Raw genomic sequence first — 27,174 nt, forward strand, 5'->3', positions numbered from 1 at the left:
GCTTTATGAAATTGTTAGTGTACAAAATAGTTTATTGTCAAAATTACATACATTGCATAAATAATATCACTATATAAAAGTGTCATTACTCATAATATGAACTCCAAGGGTCATAGTGAGAATACTAACACAGAGAAGACCTGGAAAACTCCTATTTCTAAATGAGATCCAGAAATGACTCTAATCCCTGGCTGGGCAGAACAACAACAGATTCCAACTCTACTGTGCTTCTATGCTTTGCTTAGGGGAACAGAAAACCAGGTGTTCAGATTATTCTTTTGATTATAAGTAAATAGACAGGGTGTAAACCTCACTAATTATGTCTCTGGCTGCAATAGGGCATTTTTGCCAACCTAGGACCCTTGTTCTGTGCCCCCAGTGGATTTCACTTTGATGGACTTCCTCCCTCCTGACTGACACCAAGGACTCCTACCTTTGCATCTGGCAGTTCTGCGGCTGCCGGCTCACCAGACCTCGGGGGGTCTGTCTGTCATGGGAGATGGCTTTTGTCTCTTTCTTTCTTTCTTTCTTTCTTTCTTTCTTTCTTCTTTCTATTAATAAGTTTTCACTAAGGTCAAGTTTGGGCCAACCTTCCTCCCTACACTGTACCAGAACTCCTAAGTCAGAAGTCAACTCATGCCCTTGTAAAAAAGGTGACCACTAAATTTCTTTCCAACATTTTAATCTTACTTTTTTCTGGTAATGATTCAAGGTTTCTAGAAAAGGCGTCAAAACTTTTAAGCTGTACATTTAAGATAGCGAGAGATTTCTGAAGCGCAAAGGAGGAATGCAAAGAAATGAAAGGATGATAACCTGGTTCGTTTTAATTTTTTTAAAAACATAGTGTCAGAACACTACCAAAAAAAAAAAAAAAAACCTCATACATTGGGAAATTGCTTTCAAAGTTTAGCCCAACTTTTTCTCCGTTAAAGGACTACTGTCAAGATGGAATGAATAATCAACGTTTCGTTCCTTAACTCTGAAGTCACAAATCACTCATTAGCATGTCGCTGTATTTGAACACTTGCTTTGAAGAGCTAGAAATCAATACAAAAGGAAACAATAATAATAAAGGGGAAATGTTCTACCGCCATAACAGGGAAAGGTGTGTGTGCTGGAAGAAGGCGGGGTACGGAAGCCCATGACAAGTCATGATAAATGGGTCGTTATAAAATTCATGTTTAGGCAGCACCAGGCCGGGGCTAATGCCATTCGTCATGGCAACACTAGGCCGCTAATGAGCCCTCATTGCATATTCATGTCTGTGTGGTTCTTCTCTCCCTCCCACCCTGAACTAGTGCCTGGAAATATCTCTACCTCAAGCTGAAGCTCAGCTTAGACCTTCTTCTTCTCCTCTTTTCTTTTCTTTTTTTTTTTTTTTTATTTGTTACGTTGCAGCAATTATACTGTAAAAGTGCTGCCCAAGATTGATTGCTCTGATCTGTAGTTCAATTGTAAATTAGAATACACATCCCCCCAGGGACACATGGCCCCTATTTGTGATTAAGAAAAAAGCCCCATAATAGACTAATAGCTAAAGTTCTCTCTCTTTTACTTTCAGGCAATTAGCTTGATGAAATGGCCTCTTTTTGTGTACCCTGGAAGTGTAAACCGATATCATAATGAAGTATATGATGTTTATTCTATTATTTTCACCTTGCTGGGTATGCAGGAATGCATAAGTAATGGCTGCTTTGTCTAGTACGTTTACTGATTCACAAGTAAACTATTTCTTAAAGATGCAGTGTGTGCTTTCTGAGGCTTGAGTTAAGAACCCCTCTCTGTGTGGTAACCTCCATGCAAAGGACTCTCCGGTCAAGAGGAGGGAATAAATTTCCCAGGTAGTCATGAGAGCAGAAGCCTGATATTCTAGGGACTTCTGGCCACTGGGGCCTTTCAGGGTGGTTGAAGAACAACGTGCAAACGGCAACGTTCAGAATCAGTGAGGACATCCGGGCACTTTGGAAAAGTATTGCTTGGTGACTGCCTGGTGAGACTCCAGCTGACTACGCTGCGTCCTTTACCTCACCCAGTAGCTGTGGATCACCTACTTCGTTCCTAACCTTGGGCAGGGGGAGCTTTGCCTACACAGTTGCTGTTTAATCATTTTAATGGACTGTACCTCCCACCTCAACGAAAGTCCAGTCTTTTTGAAATCTAAACTTTGATTTCGTGAGTTTGTCATGGCAATAAAACGTTCTTCAGCTTTCTGCTGACCAAGGGCCAATGAATCCAAGTGCTTCTATTGCGGCTTTATCAAAGCCATTGGTAGCCCTTACACCCAACATTTTAACATTTGTTTTCTTTCCATTCATAACGATCTTCCAATTAAGCAAGAAAAGAAAAAGTGTCCGCAGTGGCAAGGCAGAAAAAATAAAATAGAAGCAAAAGCAAGAAAAGGAAAATACGAGATGTGATCCAAAAGTATGGCAAATGTTTAAATTTTAAAAACATTACCATAAAATATTACATTGCCCTTAATCCCTCAGAAGAGTTCCCTTTGTTTCAACCACACTGATCCCATCATGCTTGCCATTTTCTCACACACCTCTGGAAGTCCTCTTTCATGACTCTCTAGTAGCATTGCCATGCTGCCTTACTTTCCCAGATCAGCTCAAAATATTTACCACGCTGCCTTACTTTCCCAGATCAGCTCAAAAATAAAACATATTTATCAGTCAAAAATATTTGACTTTGGAGAAGAGCCTGAAGTTGCAATGTCAAATCCAGTGAATACGGTGTATGGGCTCATACCATTGTTTACTGGGCTCACACCAGTGAATACGGTGTATTGGGCTCATACCCACCTTTGTATTGGAGGGGACTTAGCAGCAGCAGTCACCATAGTTTAGATCTTACCTCATAAAAACTACATGAAAGAAGGCTTTCAAAACTGCTTCAGAAAGTGGCAAGAATGATGGGATAAGCGTTTTCAAACTAAGGATGCATATTTTGAAGGGAATTAAGAGCAATGTGTCCTTTAGATATAATTTTTTTTAATTTCAGTATTCTTCATGTACTTTGATCACCCCTTGCAAACTAAACTCTAATTTGCACTAAAATGGTTTAAGATAATGTTAATTACTGTTCTGAGTCTACATTTCAATTTTCCTCCAGTTGTCAATGACCCAGTTTGTTGTACTCACCCAGTGCTTCCTAGATTTGTATCAGTGAGAAAAATCTATCCTGTCTATTTTAATATGCACACTACTTAAGTTTCTAGAAAATAATTTAATAGCAAAACGATCTTAATAAATTTTAGTACTGAATCTGATGTGCACATTTAAATCTGTTATATTTATAAATTACTTTTCTATCTAGTGTTTGGTTACTTATCAAATGTGCTTGCATTTCCCCACCTTATTATGGTAACTTCTAGGCTACAGAAAATACTTTAAGGCAAGTTTGTTACTATATTCTGAAAACTCGTTCTAATGTTACATGTTTTCCAAAAACACCACAAAATGAAGAAATATTTATGGAATATTCCCAAGAAACATGTATTGTGAATTCACTTTATAACTTCCTTTCTAAAAATCAAAAGGTTTTATTGATCTCTATTTTTTGTGGGCTGACTTAATCTTTACACTTTAAAACCTTAAACTTCAATGTAGCATTATAAACCTACAAGGTAAGCATAAATTTTCGATTCTCTTGGAAATTTGGGAACATCTTGCCATATTATCATATTTGAAATATGCTATTGTAGACCTTCAAATGATGTTGAGTTTGAAGTCTCCCCCAATTGCTTGTATAACTTGTCACATTTTTTTCAGGGTATGTCTATTCTGTGTGGTATCTAGAACTGTTGATCTCATAGGAATGGAAAATAGAATAGTGCTTACCAGAGGCTGTTAAGGGAAGAAGGAAGCAGGAAGAGTTTATATGAGTAAAACCGTGCAGTCACATAAAAGGAACAACTTTGGCTGATCTAGTCAATCTAGATCTAGATAAGTAGATTGACTACTTATAACAAAAATAATTGCATATTTCAAAATATCTGAAAGAATATTCAATGATAAATATTAGAAGGAATAGATAAATGAATTACCCTGACTTGATCATTGCGTGATGCATATACATTTCAAAACATTGCTCTGGACTTCTTGAGCATGTGCACTTATTAAATGTCCATTAAAAATAAAATGCATATATTTATTCTATAATATTAATGTTTCATCTCTCTAATGCTTTGAGTTCTTTGACACAAATTATTTTATATAATTAATCTGACAAGATCAATGAAGTAAACAATTTAACTATGGTCTCAAGGTCAGTGGGGGAAATGTGAGGCTCAGGGAGGTGACATGACATGCCTGATGCTGCACTATTCTCTAACTGCAAAGTTGAGACTCTTTCCCCAGGCCTTCTTTAACTCCAACATCTAAGCTTCCTCTGCAGGCTGTGCTAGAAACAACACACTCATGAGCAGCAGCAACTCACCAAAATCTCACAGCTCTGACACAAATCAGCCTTGTCATCTTCATTTTTACCTGGGCATGGTTAACAAGTGAGTTTCAAGTCTCATGTACACAAACACACACACACATACCTTGATAAAACCTAGAAAGCCATGGAATTTACACGGCATTTCTACCTACCTAAATTTAACATGACTTATGTCAGGTTACAAACATAGGCTGAGCACATCTCAGCCACAAGGTTAAGCAATTCCCAGAATGATTCAAATTTGAGGGTCAAGGCCTAATCACTTTCTTGAGGGTCCATGAATCAGATGTTCCAAGAGACAGGAATTGTATGTCCAGAAATTTGGCTGAGTGTGCTCACCAGCATCTCTGTGGGCCTTTGTGCATGCCACTTCTTCAACGCTCTCCATACCCCATGTCCCATGTCCCCGTGTAAGTAACCCACCATGACTGTAGATTCAACTCAAAGATTACTTCTCTGCAGAGATGGTCCCTAGCTTCTATCCATTTGTTCCTCTCTCAAATGCCTGTTTCATTTTGTACCCCCAAATGAGCCTCATTTAACCCAGTAATGACCTCTCCCTTTTTCAGGCCAGGGAGGGCAGGATTTGGCTCTAAAATCCAGAAGATACACTTCTTCAAGGGTGCACTCACTGGTCATGAGAAGGTGCATCCCTGCTCAAGCCCTCATGTGTGACGAAGAACTCTGCTTAGGACTCTTAGCAAAGGAGCTCTGGGCTGTTCTTCACCAAAGAATAACCACTGCTTGAGTCATGGATGGGTGCCTGACAGATGGTTTGTCCCTTGTTGGAGTGGCCTTAAGATCATCCCAAATGAGACATTCAAAGCAAAACCCAGGGAGTAGACAACAGCAAAGGCATAACCTTATCAACCATGATCTCTTATGAGCAAATTCAACTTCCTAAATTGAGAAAAACAAAAACCCCAGGAATGACTCCAAAATAAACAGTCCTTGGATAGCATGTAAGTACTTCCAAATCTCAGATGTATCATTACTTAAACTTATAGAAAAAAACAGGGTTATATCATTATGCTTTTCACTCATTCTGCAATTCAGTCAATAATTCATTCATTGAGTGCCTACTCATAAAATAGACATCATCCTATCCCTCATAGAACCTATAGTTTAACAGAGGAGATAAGCATCTTATAATCACACCATGAATGCAAAATAGCACGTTTCAGTACGTGCACAAATTATAAGGAGAAAGTAGAAATCATCACGTGGATGATATGAACAAATGCTGCAAAGCTGAACAACTTATAAGAGAAGGATGAGGATTGAGGTCATAAATGAAAGTGTGAGAAGGAGAAAGCGTTTCTGGAAATAACACGTGCAAAGGTCCAGGAAGAAGAAAGGGCTTGGTAAGTAAACAGAACACTGAACAGACCAGCCTGCCTGGACCGACAGGACCTGTCAGTAGAACAGGATTTGCTGATGCTGCGGAAAGAGGAAGTAAATGTTTAGGGCCATGGTGTGTAGCCCTTTACAGCCCATATCCTTAGACAGAAGTCTGGGGTAGCACTTTCAGTCTGACGGAAAACAGCTGAAAGTTCTAAGGAGCAAAGGCCTGTGTTCAGATCTACAGCAACTCAGAGGATGATACTGTTGTCCCATTTTAAATAAGGAAGCTCACCATTTGTTAGGACAGGCGCACACAACAGTTTCTCCAACTAGACTTTAGGAAACTACATCCCCTTTATGGCTGGAAAGCAGACCCTTCTCCTACTCAGGTTTTCTATAATCCCAGCCCCATGCCTCCCAGCACTGCGTGGACAAGGTCCAATATCAGATATATCAAAGAGCCACTGAGTCAGTCTAAGGAACAGTGACAGCTCCTATAACAGTGAACCATGGGCTAAAATGAAGATACTAGAGGATAGGGTCCTATGATGTGCAGTTAGGGCTTGGTCTAGGCAACTCATTAGTACTCATTCTCAGCATCTTAAGATCCTGACTTGACTGTGTGACCTGCTCCTGAGTCACATACCCCTTCCCCTTGATCTGGTTTGAACCCACCCCTCGGGAGCAGAGCCCTCTGACAGAGCACGTTGCTCTCATTGCTTGTTAAGTCTTGTGTCTTCTGCTCGGGAGTAAAGTCCACAGGACAAAACAATGCCTACATCTTCTCCACTGCATTCTCCCTAACACCTAGGATAACATGGGGTACCTGTAGGTGCTTCTGGTGTTGCATTGCTTTGTGTGTGAGATGGCATGCAGCACTCCGTGTTGTAATTGTGGATTTTTTTTCCTATTGCTTCCTATGAGCTCCTGGAGAGCAGATCCTTGTTTTCATCTATGCATCTCCAGTTTACCAGAGTTGGCACTTGACACAAGGTGGATTCATTGATTAGTTCTTTAATACACAGATGAATCAATTAAGTGTGAAAGATCTTCATGAATGCAGCCAACTCTGCCTCTTCATTAGTCAGCCACAAGATGCATAAAATCACATCATCGAAGCATCTTGCACGTCAGTATTCACTGGTGAAAGATCCCCCTCAAAACTGGAATCCCATCCATTCCCACCTATTAATACACACCCAGTTATGTATACATGGAAAAGCCCGCAAGTTCTAAAAGAAGTCTTACAGTGCACAAAAGGAAATCGATTTCCTAATTTTGACAGCTGTTAACTGAGATGCTACCCTACCCTTGGGGGAAACTGAGTGATATTTACAAAAGAGTGCTTCAGCTTGTTTTTGCAGTTTCTTGGGAGATTTAAATTACTTTAAAATAAAGTGCTGTAATTTTTTTAAGTGAACACATTTTTATACTTATATAGCCTTCTATATACTTGTCAGATATATTTCCAGAACATCTAAAAGTCGGTGTGATGAGATGATGTTAGTATGTATTACACTACGGGTAGGGAAGGTAGGATCCTATGTGACACTCTTCCTTTTGTCTGGCAGAGCTGGCATTTAAAATATGCTGGGAGAGGGGAGAGAAACATTACTTCTGCATGATTCAAGCATATCCTCAAAATAATGTTTTCATAAACAAAGTGCCAACAGCTATAATCTTCTCTTTTCCTTTTATCCTAATTCAGGCCAATAACAAGTATTTCTGCTTCCTTCTGCAAGATTCCAGGCTTTGAAATACAGGAAGCAATTATAAGTTGCAGGGATCTGTTAGCAAAAAAATTCACAAGAAGTTAGAATGCCTTTAAACTTCTTTCTCCCTACTGGTAGCCTTTGAAAATGATGCTGATTTTGGACAAATACATTTAAAATAAGTAACGTTGATGACCTGGAACTGTAGTTTAGTGTGAAGACTTGTCCAGCATGAGGCCTGTAGTTCTACCCCAGCACCACAAAAATAAATAAGTGAACAAATGAGGTGGATGTTCACATCCCAACAGCATTGCCGGCATTTTAAAACTCCATGTTAGTTACATGGAAATCAATGTGGCTCATCATATCAAAACTCTGAAGCCTAGTAAGCAACTGTTCTACTGTCTTGGAAATCCAAAAACCACTAGCAAGTAATCCATGTGCAGCTGAGATAGATAGACTACTCCTATAATCCCAGCTATTGGGGAAGTTGATGCAAGAAGACATCAAATTAGAGGCTAGTCCACTCAACTTAATGGTATCCTGTCTCAAAATAAAAAATGAAAAGGAGTGGGATTTTTGTCACTCAGTGGTAGAATGCTTGCCTAGCACGCCTGATACCCTGGGTTCAATCCCCAGCACTGCAAAACAAAACAAAGCAAAACATTGAGATGCATGTAGATCCAACTAAAATTTCACCGTATCTTTCAACAAGCCCTTTCTTAGTATGAAGTGCTGCTGTTTCCAGTACTATTATATTCATAAGCCTCCTGTGGTCAGTAGGATGAAAATTATTCTAAAAACTGTAAATACTATAAACATAAAATGAAATTCAAAGATGAATGGCATTTGACCCTTTTTGCCCTTCCTTTCTAGAAATTGCAGACCTTCATGAGTCCATCTAAGAAGTAAATTTGCTCAGAATTTCTGTAGTTTCATGATAAACTATGTCAGTTAAGTTCAGCTCAAGGAGTGGTATGGCAGCTCTATCTGCTCGTCCAGAAGAGATTCTGAAGGGCTACAGTCAGATAACCAGGTGAAGGAAGAGAGTGCCTCTCTGCTGGCTAGGAAAGCTCATTAAGGAAGGGCATCCAGCTTCACTTCTTCAGGAAAGCACTCAGAAGCTGTAAAGACAAAGCACCACTTAGTAAGGGAAAGCAGGGAAGTAGCAAAAATACTTTTACTGTTTAGCTCATTGATGCTCTGAATCAAAGAGGAAGAAATGGTAACTACCTCTGCCTCTGCCTGAACTGACTCTGTCCACACAATCTTTTGTGCAGTAAGAGTACAGCTTGATTCCAAAGAAAACCCTCTTGAAAAAAATCCCAAAGGAGATAAAATGCCTTTAAGATCTCACAGCTCCTTAATGCTTGCTGTGGGCCAAACCTTGCAATTAGAATCAGTCACTTTAAGTGCTGAAGTCATATAATGCTAATAGATCACTTTATAATGTGAGCAGTTTTTAAAAGTCATATTTAATTTTCCATTATTACTGCACTGAAGGCTGCTTGTATCTGTCTACTCCATTATAGATTCTGACGTCCAGGAAGGGACAGATTGCTGCTGGCTGAGGCATTGCTCAATTCTGGCTTTAATTCTCAGAGACCTGAATTCGAACTCTAAAATAGACCATATTTCAACCTTCTTCATAAATATGTTTATTTTTATTTCCAATCCAAATGATACAGGCTCTTTTCCTGTTTCATAATTATTTTCTTTCAAAAAACTGCAGATTGAGGCAAAAGCCACCATGGTGTGTGTGTGTGTGTGTGTGTGTGTGTGCGCGCCACATCTGAGTGTGTGTCCACACACACGCAAATGTGTGGTTTTCTTTAAGAAAATGAAATGAACCAGAAAATAAGCCCTTAACAGTAACCTATGAAATAAAACAAAATCATTTACAGCACATGGGATTGTTGCGGGATACGTCAAAATTAGATGGTTTAAGGGAGCGATCCTGAATGTGGAAGCAATTATAATGAAATTCATGACTCATTAGTGAACACTGCATATTGTGTTTCTCATTTCTGGGTCAATGTTACTAGGAAATCTAGACTTAAGATTTAGATTTGCATGGGTTTCAGTGCTAGACTTTAGAAAGCTGGGCCAGGTAATGACAGAAAACAAAGACTTCAGGATTTTGAAGTTCTTCATGTCTCTGATGCAGGCAGTGAGGTTCTTAAGGTAAGTATGAAAAAATACCTTCACATGTGTATCACCGAGCACTAAGTTGCTGATAGAAGGGTTGCTTATAAACGTAAAGTAAGAATTACATGGTGCAAATGTGTACTGGAGGATGTCAGGAGGGTTTTTGTGCACACGCTGCTTGGTATGCAAAATGCCTGGTGAACTCAAGTACCCAATACTGTATGTAATGGGAACCAGATGTCTAACAGAGAGAGAAAAATATTTTATAGCAATAAATGTGACATTGACTCTTAAAGGGTTTGCTGCTTTTAAACAACTTCCCAGCCTTACTTTTCCTCCTATTTTAAAATAGTTTCAAGTCAATTGTGTTGGGAAATTATTTTCATATTTTGAAAGGAGAAGTATTTAACTTGCCACTAACTTCTAAAATGCATACATAAAGAGAAATGATCTGAGATAGATAATGTTAGAATTCATTCATTTACCAAAACACTGCTCAGCAACGCAAAAAATGTATATTAAGGCAAATAGAGCATAATTCCTCCTGCCCTTAAGGAACTCAAAATGTACTAGATGTGATAAGACACATGCAGCTCTTTGGGGACATGGCAAAAACAAGCCCTGGGAAAGAGTCACTAAGTGCTCTGAGAATTCAAAGGAAGAGAGAACCCCACAGCTGGAAGGCTGTACAAATGCAAGCATCCTCAGCATTTCCCATGTCTGCCCCTCCTCTGCACTGGCACTGAGGTTGTCCAGGCAGGGATCTTCAGCTGTCTGGCGTGGCCAGGACAGTGATTCTTGCAGCTCGTCTCTCCCCCTCCCAGCACTCATTCCTGGTGCAATCCTAACTTCACTGCCAGGGCCGCTGTTCTGAAGCACTAGTCCCTCTGGGGAGATGAGCACCCTAATGATAAAGCAGCAACCTTTCTAGTTAGACCCTCAGGGTCCACTTCTAGCATTGCCACACACTGGTTGTGACCCTATGAAAGTTATTTAACACATCTGTCTCTACCTGCATTTTCTGATCTGTAACACTAACATCTCAGGTGCTGGAAGTTAGGGTTTAGTACAGTTCTGCACACAATGTGTTCATTGTCACTGGCATAGAATCAGGACATGGTTAGAAACTCTTTTCTCTGTTACCCTATCAATCATCCCGACTAGTTCATCTACAGCAAAAGCTAAAGTCTTTATTTTTGTATGACAAGCTGCTCGTGTGCCGGTCCTTGTATACATCAGTTCTTTTTCTGGATCCCTTCCCTCAAATCGCAGACACCTTTGCATCCTGGTCTGCCTGTCATCATCCAAGTAGAGCTCAAGCTCTCTCCCTCTGCATGTGTTGCTCCACCTGCCCCAGGTCATTCCACGTCCGCCTGTTTTCATACAAATTTGCACTTGCTCTGCAAGTCTCCCCTCTAGCAGATCTTTCTGAGCCTTCTCTTATATCCTGTGGAGGAACAAGAGCCTCCTGCCTCCATGACCATAAGCTTACCCGGCACGCATGGCGTAAATAAGTGGTACAGGGTAAGAAGGAGGGGTGGTAGGGGCTTTTTTATTTCATTTAAAAAAAAAATCTTTCTTAGCTCAAAGTCCAGCCCCTCTTCAACATCATCATGGAAAAATAAGGGCCCAGTATGCTCAATTCTTCCATTTTTCCAAGGCAAGACCAATTTGGCTTTTTACTGAAAAAATGTCCAGTTTTTCACTGTTGACAATTTTTAAAAATTAAATGCTATAACTTTGGACCAAATGAAACAAACCTTGGGGACAAAATGGATAACCATGCAGACCTCAGCTCTTGAACTATTTAATTCTGAACTGTCTTACACTGTGCACCTCCATCCTAGCAAACTTGACTCTGCCCTGTAATTACTTGCATATCTACTTTCCCACCGTGCTAAGCTTCTTGAAGACAAAGACCATGTTGAGTTCTCTTTTCCTTCCTCAAATACCCAGCACAGTGAGTGGCTTAAAACAGCATCTCACCAAGTTCCCTATTGATATTTTCCTAAACTTTGAAGCCAAGCAAGAACCTGCATAAAAGAAGTCATTCCAAGACAATCAAACAATAAAGATGTTCATGATACAAATGTGCCTATTTTTAGTGAGAAAGGATTTTATAGATATTGTAAGCTTTAGCTGATATCTGCCTTCCTTTGAACCGTCTGGAATTCTTCCCACATGGGCTATAAAGCCCACACTACAGTTAGCAACAGGAGAGCCAGCTCTCAAAATATAAACTTAGTCCATACACCACATCTATGCATAAATGTGACCTACACCTGGTACATAAATGAATAACTAAGTAGTTTAATTGGCTTCACCTGAAAGAGTCCCATCCAAAATGTCAGATGGGACCGTGTTTTAACTTCGTTGGAAGGTGAGCATACATCACATTCCAAACACAGAAAGAAACATGTCTCTAACTCCACACTCCAGAAGAAGGTGAACACTGGGACAGTGGACAGCAGAGATCAAGAACAGCAATGACAACATATACTTTAAACACTTTCAGTGTTCATCGTCCTTGATCAGTGTTGAAACTTCTGGGCAGTTAGCTCAAGGAAAGATCAGGCATCACTATTTATTTAACCGTAAGAATGCTCCCTGCACTTCTGTTTATCCTGTTGAAAATGTGGGTTCTCTCACTTAATCAATATAGAAGACTGGTTTATAATTATTAATAATGACAGGGGAAATCCATGGAGCCCTTACTTTATGTGACAGAAAATGTGCTGGGAATTTCAAGATTTATATAATTTAGCTCTTTGTTATGCCCATGTTGCATATGAAAAAACTAAAACACAGGATGTTTAAATAATTTATACAAATCATACAACAAATATGTGTGAGGGAAAGCATTTGAACTGAGCTCAGGCTTCATCTGTTCATCATACTTCTCTCCGGATGTTGGAATACCCATAGCACTGGTGGTAAGGACATCAGTACTATAATCTTGGAGCATACACAATATACACAAGTATGTGATGTATCGTTCAGGAAAAAAATAGTTTATACAGGAGTGTCACTTTATGCAGTTGTTGTTAGGTGGGAATACCAGAATTCTATAGATGCTTCTCTATGAAAGATGGATATAAGGTAAACATACAAGGCCATGCCACAAAAATCACTGCAGGCCAGGGCTTAAGGTCAGGGTGTAGGTCTCTGCCCCAATAACTTCACCATCTTTCTCGCCATTTGTTCTCTGTCCTTCTCTTAAAAACCACCTTCTCCAGGAAAGCTTTAAGTTTCTAGGTACAAATACTAGCCCCACCTCCATGTGATATAGGTCTGGTCTCATTAACTTACTTAATCTAAAGGAAAGAGCAGGAGGTACTGGTACAACTGGGGCTGGGGACATGACATTCCAGCTGATGTCTCTCCTATTCTGATCACCTGGGGCCAGGGATGAGCTCTGGGGAACTAGTTCTATAAACCGGCAAGGGGCCTGAGCGAAAGTTCTAACGGTCTAAGTGGTAGTACTATTTTTGTCTACAAAACCCGTAAATACAGAGGGGGAAGAAAAGATAACAGAGGCTCACATCAAGGTATTACTAATGTTTCTATCTATATTGTTTGTTGTACTTTGGCTTCTCTTTGTGCTCTAAGTACTCTATCATGGATCTATATCACTTTTGTACTAAGAGGAGAAAAAGAAGCCCAGCCCACATGAGGATCAAAGAGTGAATTCCACAGTGGGTGGTATTTGGAGATTGAAGGCTCAGGTGAAAAGTATTTTTAGTGGGGATGGAACGTAGGCAGTGCTTACCAAGGAAAGGCAAGCAACTGCACAGCAAACCTCACCTGAAAGGCCCCGGCTGGGATCAGAGCAGGGCCTCCCTGGGAAGCTGTGTCAGGTGGAGGTGTGGACATGGTGTGCACCAGGGCTCCACGGCCTGTGACCGTACCTGGGCAACTGGCTCCTAGGATAAGAAAGATCAGAGCGGAAGAAAAAGGCATGAGCCACACGGAACAGAAGACAGGACTTTAGAAAGCGGAGACAGTGGTCGAGAAGGAAGAAACCAAAATCAAAATGTGTATTTCAAGTAATCAACAAATAACGAGACAAGGAAGGGCAAAAAGTTCACTGGTCTCAAAAATGGCAGTGGAGTCCATAGGGAAGGGAAGGGGAGTTCAGTCTTTTCCAAGTGAGAAAAGGATAAAGTCACGACCCCAGGATGTTATCAGATACGGCAGAGCTTCAGGAACACACCAGAATAATGGAGTTGTAAAAAAGAACAGTTGGTGGGAGCCAGGGAACAAGACAGGAAAGGAGCAAGTAAGTGACGGAGAGCAGAGGCTGGGGGAGTAGCTCGGTGGCAGCATACTTGCCTGGCATGCATGAGACCCCGGGTTCAATCTCCAGTTTTGTGAGAAAAGTTATGGAGAATATATACATGAGCTTAAACAAAGCTAGTCAGAACCTCCACTCCAGGACTAGAGAACATTTGCCCCTGTGATAAGCAGCCCCTCTGCTTACGACCTTAAACATTCATGTGTCCATCTCAGACCCAGGTGAGGCACACTCTGCTGTCACCTCACTCCCTTGGAAAGTCAGTCTTTCATTCTTTTCCACTGAATACTTAGGGAATGCTTACAGCCCCAACTAGATGGAAACTCCTCTCGTCAGTCCAGAGAAGACATGTCTGTGCCCTGCCCTGGAACCTGATTAGCGATTGGTTGACAGAGTGGGTGACATAGGTTGATAAAAGGGCAATTAATTCTGGTTCCACCTTGTTCTCTTGGGACCCTCATCTTTGGGGTTCCAATCAGCCATGTAGGCAGCAAAAGATGAGACGACGGGGGGAGGCTGACTCTGTACAGGTGGCAGCAACAGCTGAGGACGCACTCGTGGCCAGAAGCAGCCATCAGACATGTGAGGAAGGGTGCCCTAGCAGTGTCCACCCTCACCCTCAAGAAAGGCTGCCCGCTGCAAGCCACCTGCTGGCCCCAGTTGGCACTCAGAACCATGGCAGATCAGGACAGAATGACAGCTACGGTTTAATGTGAACAAATTTTAGGGCGCTTTGCCATTTAGAAAGATAACTGGAGCAGACATCATTGGTTTTCAATAAATATCCTTACATTTATCTTACATAGAAACATACATAGATAGATAAGGGAAGGCAATACATAGATACATACATAGATATGGGAAGATACATAGATAAGGGAAGGCAATATTGTCTCTGGATTTTTTTTTCTGCCTTTTTTATTATTCTTCATTACTTTTCTTAATCAGACTCTCTCTCTTTCTCCCTCTCCCTCTCCTTTGTCCCTCCCTGTCTTCCCCTCCCTCCCTGTTTCTCATTCTCTCCTTTTTCACAGCCAGGGTAATTGAAAGGAGCTACGATCCAGAGCGCCTCAGGTCTCTCCATATCTATAAAAGACCTCTGTTCCTCTTCTGACATAAAGCAACTCAGTTCCTTTTTGCCAGCTCGTCCCATTTCCCCATCCTTTCCTGACTTTATCCCTGCTTCCTGAACAATCTCTGAATCTTCCCTGTACTTCGTAGGTTGTAAAACTAAGAACAAGACACCCTTGATGATCTTGGCTCTAGCACGCCCCTCATCTGGAAAGCCCTGTTATTCTTGGCCTCCTTCGAATCTTCTCATGGCTGTTCCCATGTGCTGCAGGAACTCGGACTCCCTTCCCAACAGTCCAGGGGGTCTGCACACAGCAGCCCCGCCAGGAACTTGAGTGGGAAGACAGCAAGTGGGATGGGCAGAAGCGCTCACTCGGCCTCTAGTTTCCAGTGAGAACACGTAGGTGGGAAACCGAGGCCTGGAGACCCACATAGCTCAGAGAGAAGTGACTCATACAAGGCTGGCTGAGCAGCTGATAAAGCTGGCGGCTGAGGACTATGCAGAAACTGGATCAGCAAGTTTCCTCCACCCCTTATGTGCAAGGGAGTCCCGTCCATCTGTGCTACCCCCAGAGGTGTCCCAGGCCACCACCTTGGTGTGTCAGCTATGACAGATCCACGCCCTTTCACAAACACAGAGTTTGCTAGATGACCACAGAACAGCACGGTGGAGAAACAAGAAGCTGCCCCTAGGAATGGCAAGCATGTAGCTAAAAGGAGTGTGGCGTGCAGGGCTGGCGGGCCACGCTAGCAGCGGGTGAAGCAGTATCAAGTCAGGTCAAGGAGAAAGCCCTACAGCCAAAAATAGCTGCCCTTCCCAGTTGCCACAGCATCTAAAATTATACCATTGAAGATTTATTCCTTTGCATAGCTCACCTTTGCTGGGGTGGGCCTGGGGAGGACCCGCAGCGCGTCTTCACATGAAGGTGTAAAAGCCTGAGAGCCGCACGAAGTTATTTGGGGGCCATTAAGGAGGGAGGTGTTGAAAAGGCAGGAAGAGGGCAGAGGAAGTGCTGGTGAGGGATAGCGAAGGGCAGCTTCTCCTGTTTCAGAATTTTACCCAGAAGGAGCCCGGCTGGCAGCTACATCATAAAACCAAGGCCCGAGCAATTTGCCAGTAAATTTGAACCATGCATGTAAACAATCCTAATAATTTATTCCTTGAAATGCCTTTATAATACATTATTATGCAGAGCGGTGCATGCCTCTACTTCAAATTGCCTAAATGGAAAAAAAAAAAAAAAAAAAGTACACGAAGGGGCAATTAGAAAGAATAACAAGAGGTACCATGAGGAAATGCTAGATGCCTGCCGCTGCCAGAACATTCAGTGAAGTTAAACACAGGGGGTGGGGTCGCCCCAACCAGAGTTGTGGTTTCTGGGGGAAGATGCCTCCAAACTCCAGGCAAGGACTTTGTCTTTGATAGAAAGAACTTTGGTTAACCTGACCCCAGAAGATTAAGAAGAAAACAATCACTATTTGAAATCCACATCCAGTTTACTGTATCAACAAGCAGCAGTCCATCTGATCGCATTGTTAGAGTTCTTAAAATATAGACAAGAATTGGGGGAGGATAAACCCACCCCACTTAAACTACCTCTGGGGCAGAAAGCTAAGTACCACAGAGGACACCAGTGGGCTTTTGGCAGAGGCAAAGATAAAATAGTGAACTGAGAAAACAATGGGGAAAGGGCAGGATGAAAGGCTAGAGGGACAAGTGCTGAGAACAAGTGATTTCTACAAGAATAACAGACATCTCTACACCGCTCACCAGTTTACAGAGAACTTTCACATACTATTACCTCCTCCCCTCTCACCAGAGAAGGAAGCTGGACACTCGTCTGTATAAAGGAGACTGTGTTAGACGAAAGCTGTTAGGTGACTTGCCCAAGGTCGTAGAGCTGGTCATTGGAAACATGTTCAGATCCTAAAACCAGTCTCAGTAACTCAGTTTCCTACTTTTTTCTACCAGAACAGTCTTCAGAGTTACAACAGGGATGCAAGAGGGTGTCACTCCTCAGTGTTACTTACCGAGTGATTTCTGTCCCTAAGATTTCCCTGCTCAATCTTCATTCATTCATGCATTCAGTAAATAAAGACTGAGCCTAAACTACTGCTGGACATTGTTCTGAAAGCTGGACTGGAGCTCACCCTCAGGGGGCTTTCTCCTTGGTGGTCAATCTCAACTGTCCCCTTTGCAGAGAGCCACGCCTGACCGTGGGATCTAAAGTAGCCCCTAGCATCTTCTTCCGGTCACTGAATTTTCCCATAATGCAGTCGTCCCTCAGTATCTACAAGGAGTTGATTCCAGGATGAATCAATCTCTTTCAAGGAGTTCAAGCTCCTTGTACAAAATGATAGATTATGCACATAACCTATGCATGTCCTTCTAAATATTTAAAATCATGTCTAGATCACTTATAATAACTACTACGATGTAAATTATACAAAAATAACTATTCTACTGTCTTGCCGAGACATGTATTTTTTTCACTATTTTACAGCTTGTCTCCCCCTGAGAAAATTAGGTCCTTCCAGAAAAACACTCAGCTTTTTTCAAAGCTGTCCCTCCAAAATTCAAATAATTTTTAGGCAAAGAAATACTTGGTAAATATTTGTCCAGTAAACAACCATGTCAGCAAGGAGATTTTTGTTTCCAATGTCTGCTAGGTGTTCAAAATAGTGCAAAACCACTTATTAAAATCATGTCATTTAATCAGAATTATAAGTACTAAAATAGAAAATATATACAAACAAAATAATTGATAATAGTGAAGAAAGTGCTTGGGAGAATTAGAGCTCAATCTGAAATGCCTTTATCCTGCACCACTTAACACAAGAGCAAGGGCCATCTTGTGACATTAAAAGGCAACAAATTTAAAATGTATAAAAGGCAATACTTTTTTAAGCAGCGTATAATCTACCTGTGGAATTCCTAGCCGCAGGATGTTATTCAGGCAAATAGTCTAGCAAGATTCAAGAAAGGATTAGACATTTATATGAATAGGAATAATATTGGCAGTTATACTAACTAGGTTAAAAAGTTACAAGGCATGTCCGTCCTGGGCTCCGGGGCATAACTGTTCACCGGCAGAAGTGAGGAAGGAATTTCCCCCTGTTGATAGAGCAGGGGATAATTGGACAGCTGCACGGTGGCTTGTATTTTTGCCGTCTTCTGTAACATAGGCAGAGACTGCCCAGGGGAAGTTGCTGCACTAGACGGCCCCGTGACCTCTAAATAGGACATTTCTCTCTCCTTGGCCCACAATCCTGAATAGGCCACAAACAGTGTACATGAAGTCTTTCGAAATTTGTACCTGAGAATTCTTCTCTTTTAGAAAACAGAAATGGCAAAAATAATTGCCCTCTTCTGGATGATGAAAATATTTCAGGGAATGGAGCTATGCCCAGGCTATCATCTTATTAGCAACATAGTCAACCACTCCGGAAGGTTCCCTGGACCCTTCCAGAACTCTGCATGTGATGGTCACTGTCAGATCTCACACTGGCATCATTCATCCATTTATTTGTGTCCATCTACCCCTATACCTTAAGTGTGGGATCAAAAAACATAATGAATACTAAAATTTTTAAAATTTATAGAAGCAAAGGCACTTTATCACTAGTCCTCCTCCACATACTCCCCTTTGTTTCAAACACATTTATTCCATCTTTCAGCACCTTCCTAAGCAGCCCTGCAAGTCCTCTTTTGCGACAATCTCTGTGGCTGACTCAATGTCCTGAATCACTTAAAAATGTTAATGGCAATTTCTGTCAAATAAAAACATCACAAGTGTGTTCTCATTGATTTTACTCACCAAATTTGGCACTGTGTGACTTTTGGCTCTTCCCCAAAGTCAAAATGACCATAAAGTGTAGGCACTTTGCACTGATTCAGGACACTGAGGCACCCACAACTGCGCAGCTAGAGAGCATGAAAGAGGACCTGCAGAACTAGTGGCAAGGATGATAGGACAAGTGCGTGTGAAGCAGGGATAGCGGTCTTCTGAGAGCAATTACTGGGAGTGTGTCTTTTACTGTAACACAATTTCAAAAATTAAACATCCACACTATCATTTGATCACACCTCATCTGTGTGCAATGAAGGTTCCCTTCCGCAGGCACGGAAAGAAAAGCTGCTCGTAGGACTGTGCATTCACTTTGCTAAGCTTTTCTCTGTGTCACAGAGGCAGCCATGCTGCGGGTACAACCTTAGATTCTTGCTGAAGGGTGGGATGCATTTCTTCACACTAACAGGGAAAACCCAAAAGGCAGTTTTCAGCCATGTATCTGAATACAAGTGTCCATTATAAATGGTACCATATTTTCTAAACGCTGAAATTAAATGATGCCTTATAGCTATCTACAGTCCTTACTTACCCAGGTGTAGATGACATTCTAGAAAAACTGCATCCATACTTGAATGATTAGAAAAAGGTAGCCACCAAGCTTGTCTATAAAACAAATTCTGCAAACAAAAGTAGAAAGAGATATACTAATTTAAATCCTCAGACTGAGGGGATCTAATATTCTTGAATAAAAGTAAATAGATATACAGTATGATATCATTAACATATATGCTTTACTGTAGAGAAGAAAAGTCCACAAATTCCATTGATATTTTTAGTTAAATTCTTGCAACCTAAGTTAAGAAACACTGATCTAGGCCTGAATCCAAGAGAAAATTCTCAAGTGAATCAAAGTCCTTTGGACCTACATGTAAGATTCCTTCCTTTGGATCATCCTTGAATTGGCAGAATATCAACGGGATTCTCTTAACTAAAAATCATTTGTATAGTGCTTAATTCTCATCCAGAGGCAAAGCATTAAAACATTTAAGTCTTGCTTCAGATAGCTCCCAGTTATTTTACTAGCTGCTTGTGGACAAGCCTGCTCAAATTGGGCTATCTCCTCTCAGTCTAAGCTGCTCTGTTTAGTTTTTCATGGGCTTCTTATAAGGATATAGCTTGTCAAATATGTCATTGCTGGTATGCAGTATGGGAGAGGGGTTACTGTTTATTTCTTTTTACATAAAGTTAACCATGTATTATGAGGAATTACAAGTTATTAGAAGTTAACAGTATAAGATCTGCAGTGGAGATGGGATTGAAATCTCACACTAATAGTATAACTTCAGATAAATCAACTAACTTTCTCATGCCTCTCCTTTCTCATCTGTAAAATGGAGATATAATTATTTCTACTACACGAAGCCCATGTACATACTAAATGAGGCAATGCCTATAAAGCACTGTCATATATTTAGCACACAAATGTTAATTATTATGATCATGCACACTTTGCCTATCTGTTTATAAGCACTGGGAGAGCATCTCCCATCTCCCTATCATTGCGTAGTTCTCATATATTTTTGTGTCTCTTTATGCAAACTTCCAGCGAGTCTCCAGCAGGATTTTTCCAACATACCTTATCACAACAATACAGGTTCCATCTCAGCATTCCCTGGAAGACAAAGAGCATAAAGGTAATAGGAAGTAGAGAGATAACTCTTTCTCTAATGGAAAGTAGATTAAAGGATAGAGGGAAGCAGAGGAGGGAGAGGGGTGAAAAAGGGAATCAAGATCTGTTATGTACATGGACCGACCCCACACAAGGTATGCAAACAGTATGTCCTGCGAGCATACGCTAATAAAAAAGAGTTTGAAAAAAAAATAGAAAAGACAAAGAAAAGCAAGGGAGAAAAAGGGAGGCAAAAAAGGAAATCAAAAAAATTTTAAAGTGTACAAGTAAGAATTTGTGTTTTCATGCCAGGATTTAGCTGAGTGGCACAACACTTGCTTGGCAGCATGAGGTCCTGAGTTTGATTTCCGGTACCCTCCCCACAAAGTAATAATAATTTGCATTTTCAGGTCTAGGTGGGGGGAAATTCTGCGACTTTTTTTTTGGAGTGCCAAGGATCAAATGCAGAACCTTGGGCATGCTAAGCAAATAGTCTACCACTGAGATACAGCCCCAGCCCCCCAAATTCTATGAAGAGTGCAAATTTCCATTCTGTCACCATATGCCAGTACCCTCCACATGCTTTCTCAGGGTACTGTGCTTCACCTCTCAGAAATAATTCATCCTATGTTTATAAACCCTGTCCTTGATTGGCTGCCTGAAGTCACAGAGGGGGGAAAAAGAGCCTTCCTGGATTTCTGCCAGATGTCCAGTTGTCGCATAAAAGCCAACATCCCACTGCCCAGCACCAGTATGAAGATAGTATATGCAGAACCGCTCCCAGGGGAAATGGGGCTTGTAAGGCCAAATACAAATATTTTCCCATAAGGTGCAATAAAGCCGAGTGACCCAGCCCACATCTGACCACAAGTCATGGGAAGTGTAACCCAAGGAGACCCCGCACCTGAGCGGTGAAAGGATAATCTGTGGAGGAGCAGTTGGTTTGTGCAGCTTTTCAAGAGACCTAATAATACCTGGTTTTGTGGGAAGAGAAAACAAAAAGGGAAGAAAGGGAGCACTTTGGCCTTTGGTATCAAACTTACCACATGAGAAAGGGGAGAATCTGGCAATATCAAAACGGAAATTTTCTACCTGGAGGCAATGAAGCGCAATTTTTTCCTCTAGTTTTTCCAAACCAATGGCTCTTGAAAAGAGTCATGAGGAGAGGCCCAACGATTCATTTGAAGTCTACACAGGCATTGTTCTTGTAAAAAGATTTCTGACCTCTCTGCTCATCCAAGCAAAAATCTGTTGAGAAATCTAAGTTGACAGGACTGAGGAGGTGGGTCAGCTGCTTTCCAGCTCTGTTACAATGCAGGACTCACTGAGGGCCCTCCGACCATAGCTGAGCTCCTTTGCCTTTGCGGATGGTGGAACACTGTCAGGAGATCCCCGAATGTGGGGCTAGTGAAGCAGGCTGAGAGGCTGGTTGTACCAAGGTGAGAACCATGGATGTCTCCACAGCTGAGTCTGGAGCACACTTAGATCCAGGCAACACAGTGGAAGGAACAAAGACGACCTTCACTTACTACCTATGTGACTCTACGGGGAGAGCACTGAATCTTTCTAGACCTCCGTTGCTTGATCTATGAAAAGGAGGTAGTGATTCCTGCTTTGTAGAGTTATAGGGAGGAAGTAGCAGCCCCTGCTACACGAGCAATTTATATATATATGCATGTGTATATGCACATAGATGTACTTGCACTTGAGTTTTTGAAAAGCATTGCCTTTTCTTCATCTTTGGAGCTCACCAGACAATTTTTGAAAAGTCAATCAAGAAAGGAAGGAAAGAAACATACCTTTTTTTTCCGAAGAAGAAAGAGCAATTAAACATCAAATATTAACTGTGCCTGGGAGTAAATTTTTTTAATGGGTTAAAGGCTTGGCCATTATAGACCTCCACTATGTAATTTCTAAGAAAGGACCAGGTAATATATTTTTTTAAATTAAGTGGAAGATAAAATGCTGGAACCAGTGTATCCATTCAGAAAGCACTTTTTTATCCATTTTCAGTAGCCTCCCAATTGCATCACGGCTTTTAAGAGACCCAATTTGTTTAACAGCACTTTATTCTAAACCTTCACTTGTGAAAGCATTGATTTATGATGGAGCTGATTAAAGCAATGGTGTCTTAAGCAATAATGATTTCAATTATAGGACTTCCACCGCTGTGCATTATTCTGAATTTCTCTCCATTCTTTCACATTTTTATTCACTAAAGAAGGGGGCATGAGTAGATGATGTAATTTTGAAAAGTCCCTGGGCAAATTTAACATCAGAAAGGAATGTATAGACAGATGGACTGATGTACCTTTTTGATTATGTGAATATATTGTATTTTAATATGCTCTGACAAACTCCTGAACAGCTCCCTGATGAGCTCCTACCTGATATCATTAGGGTTATTTAGTGCTTGGATTCTGCTCAATTCCCACAGGAGCCATGCAGAAGTAGTAAGAACGTGCATACTAGATTCACTCCAAGTCTAGTACTTCAGAGTCTCACTTTCTCTTTTTGTGGGACTGGAGAAATTATTAAGTTCATACCGGATTCTTAACTCATTCAAATCCAACAGTGACAGAGACACATACCAAAGAGTCACTCAATCCTACCTAAGGGCCTGTGCTAGGCATGTTTCATTGCTATGACAAAATACCTAGAAAATCATTTTTTAAGGAAGAAAGTTTTATTTTGGCTCACGGTTTCAAAGGTGTCAGTCCAAGGTCTCCCAGCTCTGCTGCTTTGGCCCTGCAGTACCACAGTATATCATGGCAGGAGTGCACGACAGCAGACAGCTCTGCACCTCACAGCTGCTGGGAACCAAAAGAGAAAGACATGAGAGAATCCAAATCCCCCTTGAAGGGCACGCATTCAGTGACCTAACTTCCTTCTTCTGGACAGGACCTCCTAAAGTTTCTACCTCTTCCCTCTAGTACCATGGGCTGGGAACCAAGCCTTCAATTCATGAGTCTTTGGCCCAGTCATATTTCATAATGGTGGCAGACAGTGAAAGTCCCTTGTCTGAAGGAAGCAGCTACTCCTAGATCTCTGCTATTTGTCACCATAGAGATGTAGGAACCAAGCAATGCCACCATTTCAGACGTTTCAGAGGAATCCAAAAATTCATAGTGCTAATGTGCAGTTGAAGTTTCTTAATCTTTATAGGCTGGAGAAGCATGGGGAAATTCAGCCTGCAACCCGCCTCTACAGCGCACCTTGACTGGTGCATGAGTGGCCAAGCCATGTGGTTATTAGAAAGACGTGCCATGGTGCAACATCCAGCTCTATAATAATTCTAAAAACTAAAGAAGTATTTTTATCTGACTTCATGAATATTTAATGAGCATTTATTTCTCACTAATAAACATGCATTAGGCACTGGTGACATAAGGCAAAGAATAATAAGTATTAGCTACCTTCAAGGAGCTGACAGTCTAACATTTGTGTCTATGAAGGAGTTCAGATTTTAAAAACTTAAGAATAACTGCAGTCTAGTATTGAAGCTCAATCTATCACATGATTTACCCTTCATGTAAATTAAGCTATCCTTATACTCCAATTTGAAGCTCCATTTTAATTTAAGAACTAATCCTTTGAATATCAAAGTCCATAAAGGATACATTCCCATCAAAATCCTCAATAGCAACTGGAAGGAAAAATTCCAATCTCACCTTAATAAAGCCTTTCTCCATCAAATCAATGTTACAGATTTCTTATTTAGACACTAGTTTTAAGTCAATGACTTAAATCTAACTCTTAATCTCAACTATTCTATGCTGCTATAGTTTTTATAAGAGCTAAACAGCTAAAGCAATATGCATTAATCTCTCTAGATTATCACCTTAAAATTTTTTCAACTTTTTTGGAAGAAAAGAAACCCTTTGATGCAAATGAGGACCTTTAAGTAGAGCTATTGAATTTCTGGCTTAGTACTTGAAAAATGAGGTACCGAATTGCTTTACAGGAGAAAATAATATCAAAGTTAAGATTCTTTCTTTGTAAACTTTGGCATTATTTCTCAGACTCCTTGAAATGCTTTCAACTCTTCCCATTGAATTGTAGGTGGACGCTTTCTCTCCTCCTTTAAATATGCTTCCGTTTCACTCTCTGATAGCACTGCCTGAAAGTTCCCAAACATCCCTGCAGTGGGCAGGATCTGGAAGGAGGCAAAGCAGGAGGAGCACTGGTCTAAGAACTTGGCATTGAACTGATTTAAATACAGCATTCAATCCATTCTGTACCTTAATAACAGGCAATTATGAGAGACCTTATTTCCTTCTTTGCATATAATTTGAAGACAAACTTTAGCACACCGCTTCCTTGTCCTTCCTCTCTTTTCAGCCCACCCCTTTTGCAACCTTGTGAGCTTCTTCCCAAGAAGCATTAAATCACAAGCCACAGGCTCTATCAGCTTGGGCCCTGGAGGCTGCAGAATGTCTGAACCTTCTTATTGCTTCCCATGGATGGCAGTTCCTGTGAGGCCCTTGACTTCTCCATTAGAAGCTTCTTTGGTGAGTCTTCTCTAGACCCTTCATGTGACAAAGGAGGAAGCAAAGAATGAAGGAAGTGAAGTGACTTACCGAGGGCCCACACCTGGCCCCTGTGACCTGTGGTCTAGCACTGTCTTTACTTTCTCTAAGAGCTGTCATGACTAACAGTTCTCAAACTGGAATTCTACTCAAGTTCCTCCATCAAAACAAACTTACTGCAGTTTGAGCACACACAGTCTGAAAATATGCAATTCACACTGCTTCTAAATCCAAAAAGTTTTCAGCACTAATAGATGCTACAAGAAGAACATTTCACACAAGACCTCGTGGGCCAGATAGTAGTCAAAACACAAGTGCACAAAAAAAGTTGTGAAAAAAATACCCAGCCTATATGTATAAGATGTATATAAAACAAATGAATTTTGTATTTAGACTTGGGTTCTATCCCCCAGGAAGTCTCATTATGTATATGCAAATATTCCAAAAGTCTAAAAATATGTGAAACTCAAAACATTTGTCATCCGATACAGTTGAGATAAGGGATACCCTTAGCCAGGTATGGTGGCGCACATCTGTAATACCAGCACTCAGGAGGTTGGGGCAGGAGGATTACCATGAGTCTGAGACCAGCTTGGGTTACATAGTGAGTTCAAGTCCAGCTTTGAGAACCTGTATCAAAACACAAAATAGATAAGGGATATTCAACCTATATTAAAATACTGATGGAGTGCTGAGGCTGTAGCTCAATGGTAGAGCTCTTGCTTAAGACATACGAGGTGCTGAGTTCAGTCCTTAGTAGGGGAAAGAGATGAGAAAACATTGATAATTCCCATCTTGCATCAAGTGCTATGTCCACCTGCAGGGTCGACAATGAAAGAGAAAGATTCGAACCTTGATCCAATCACCAGCTAGGGCTCTCTCCCCAGAGAGTCTCAGTACAGAGCAAACAGGGACTACCCATCCCCTAGGAAACAACATCTCAACTCTTACTTTTACACATGCAGAAAATGAGGGAGGCCTTAGAGCCAGTTCATGTTAGAGGAGGGGCTAGAACCCACAGTGTTGACTGCTGAGTCCATTTTTTTTCCTTTCTGCATGTTTATCTAAATCAGAATGCAACCTTAGTGGGGGCAGCAGTCTTCTTTGAAGTTCTGTTTTAATTTGAGAAGTATTCCTTCAAACATCAAATGCACAGGATGTATTCCCATTAAAATCACCAACAGCAATGGACGATATTCCCTGGGTCCCAGAGTTTACAGACACATGTTTGTAGTACCACAGGGACTGGTATGGTATGCATAGCAGTAGCACACACTAATCTCTGGCATATCAGGGCAAATTCAAAGACTTGGAGTGATAAGCTAATATCAACAGAGACACTAGGATTAGCGTTTGTACACTCTCATGCTAATGGAATGTTTAGGCCCACCACACATATTTTTAAACACTAGTGAGAGTTTATTATATTTTGCATGACCTTGTAGATCAATAGTGTTCAATAATCTTAGCTGAAACTATAAATGGTAACTGGACCCATTAAAGAAGTAAGTTGGACCTTTTATTTTTTTTTTCTTTTTAAATGTGGTCTTGCAGGAAGCTGCCTCTGGACATAACTACAGAAAATTAACACAATAAGTAAAGCATTATAGAACAGCTATTAACTGATTACACTAATAAAAACCAAATGGGGGCCTTAATTCTGCCCCTCTGGGAAAGCAAGAGAGATAAAATAAACAATAGGAAAAAATACAGAGTAAAGGATAATTGATCTTAAACAATAATAATACCAATATATCCCATCAAAAAAAAAAAAAACAAACAAACAAAAAAACCTAAAGATCTCAGTTTTTGCTTTGGAAATGACAGAAGAAAGTTCTAATCCTGCCTCAAAACCTAAGTTCGATGCTAACAGGGGTGCTCTCCAGGCTAACAAATTAAAAAATCTAAGGAGTGCTGGCAAGATTCTTAAATGCCAGGCTCCTGGCTACAGGATTCGATTTAGTGCATTATCAAAAGGTCTCCCACGGAGGAAGACAGAACCTCAGCATCCATAGCACCAGCACCAGGGGACTGGTGCAGCATGTGTGGTCCAAGGAAAATGGGCAGTTGAGGACAAGGCTGAGCAAGACAGAGGAGGAAACACAAAACTAAGAGTACCCAGTACCTTGTGCAGAAGTTGGGGGCCCTCTAACCCCACCCCCAGCAC

General features: G+C 41.0%; 1 long non-coding RNA gene across 6 annotated transcripts in view; it reads right to left on the reverse strand.

The window, feature by feature from the left end:
* The window catches only part of LOC102023695, a 46,420-nt gene extending 20,798 nt beyond the window's left edge, over positions 1-25,622 (reverse strand). For 5 of the 6 annotated variants that reach the window (XR_001233312.1, XR_001233311.1, XR_001233310.1 and 2 more), the window contains exons 1-4: positions 25,582-25,622; positions 23,179-23,291; positions 20,446-20,481; positions 19,399-19,486 (exon numbers count right to left, since the gene is read on the reverse strand). This is a non-coding gene — a long non-coding RNA (uncharacterized LOC102023695). The remainder of the gene's footprint in view (positions 1-19,398; positions 19,487-20,445; positions 20,482-23,178; positions 23,292-25,581) is intronic. The other variant, XR_001233308.1, reaches the window with a different exon arrangement.
* Positions 25,623-27,174: the final 1,552 nt, after the last annotated feature.

The sequence above is a fragment of the Chinchilla lanigera genome, unplaced genomic scaffold (assembly GCF_000276665.1).
Source record: "Chinchilla lanigera isolate Chin_1 unplaced genomic scaffold, ChiLan1.0 scaffold00015, whole genome shotgun sequence".
NCBI classification, from domain to species: Eukaryota; Metazoa; Chordata; class Mammalia; order Rodentia; family Chinchillidae; genus Chinchilla; species Chinchilla lanigera.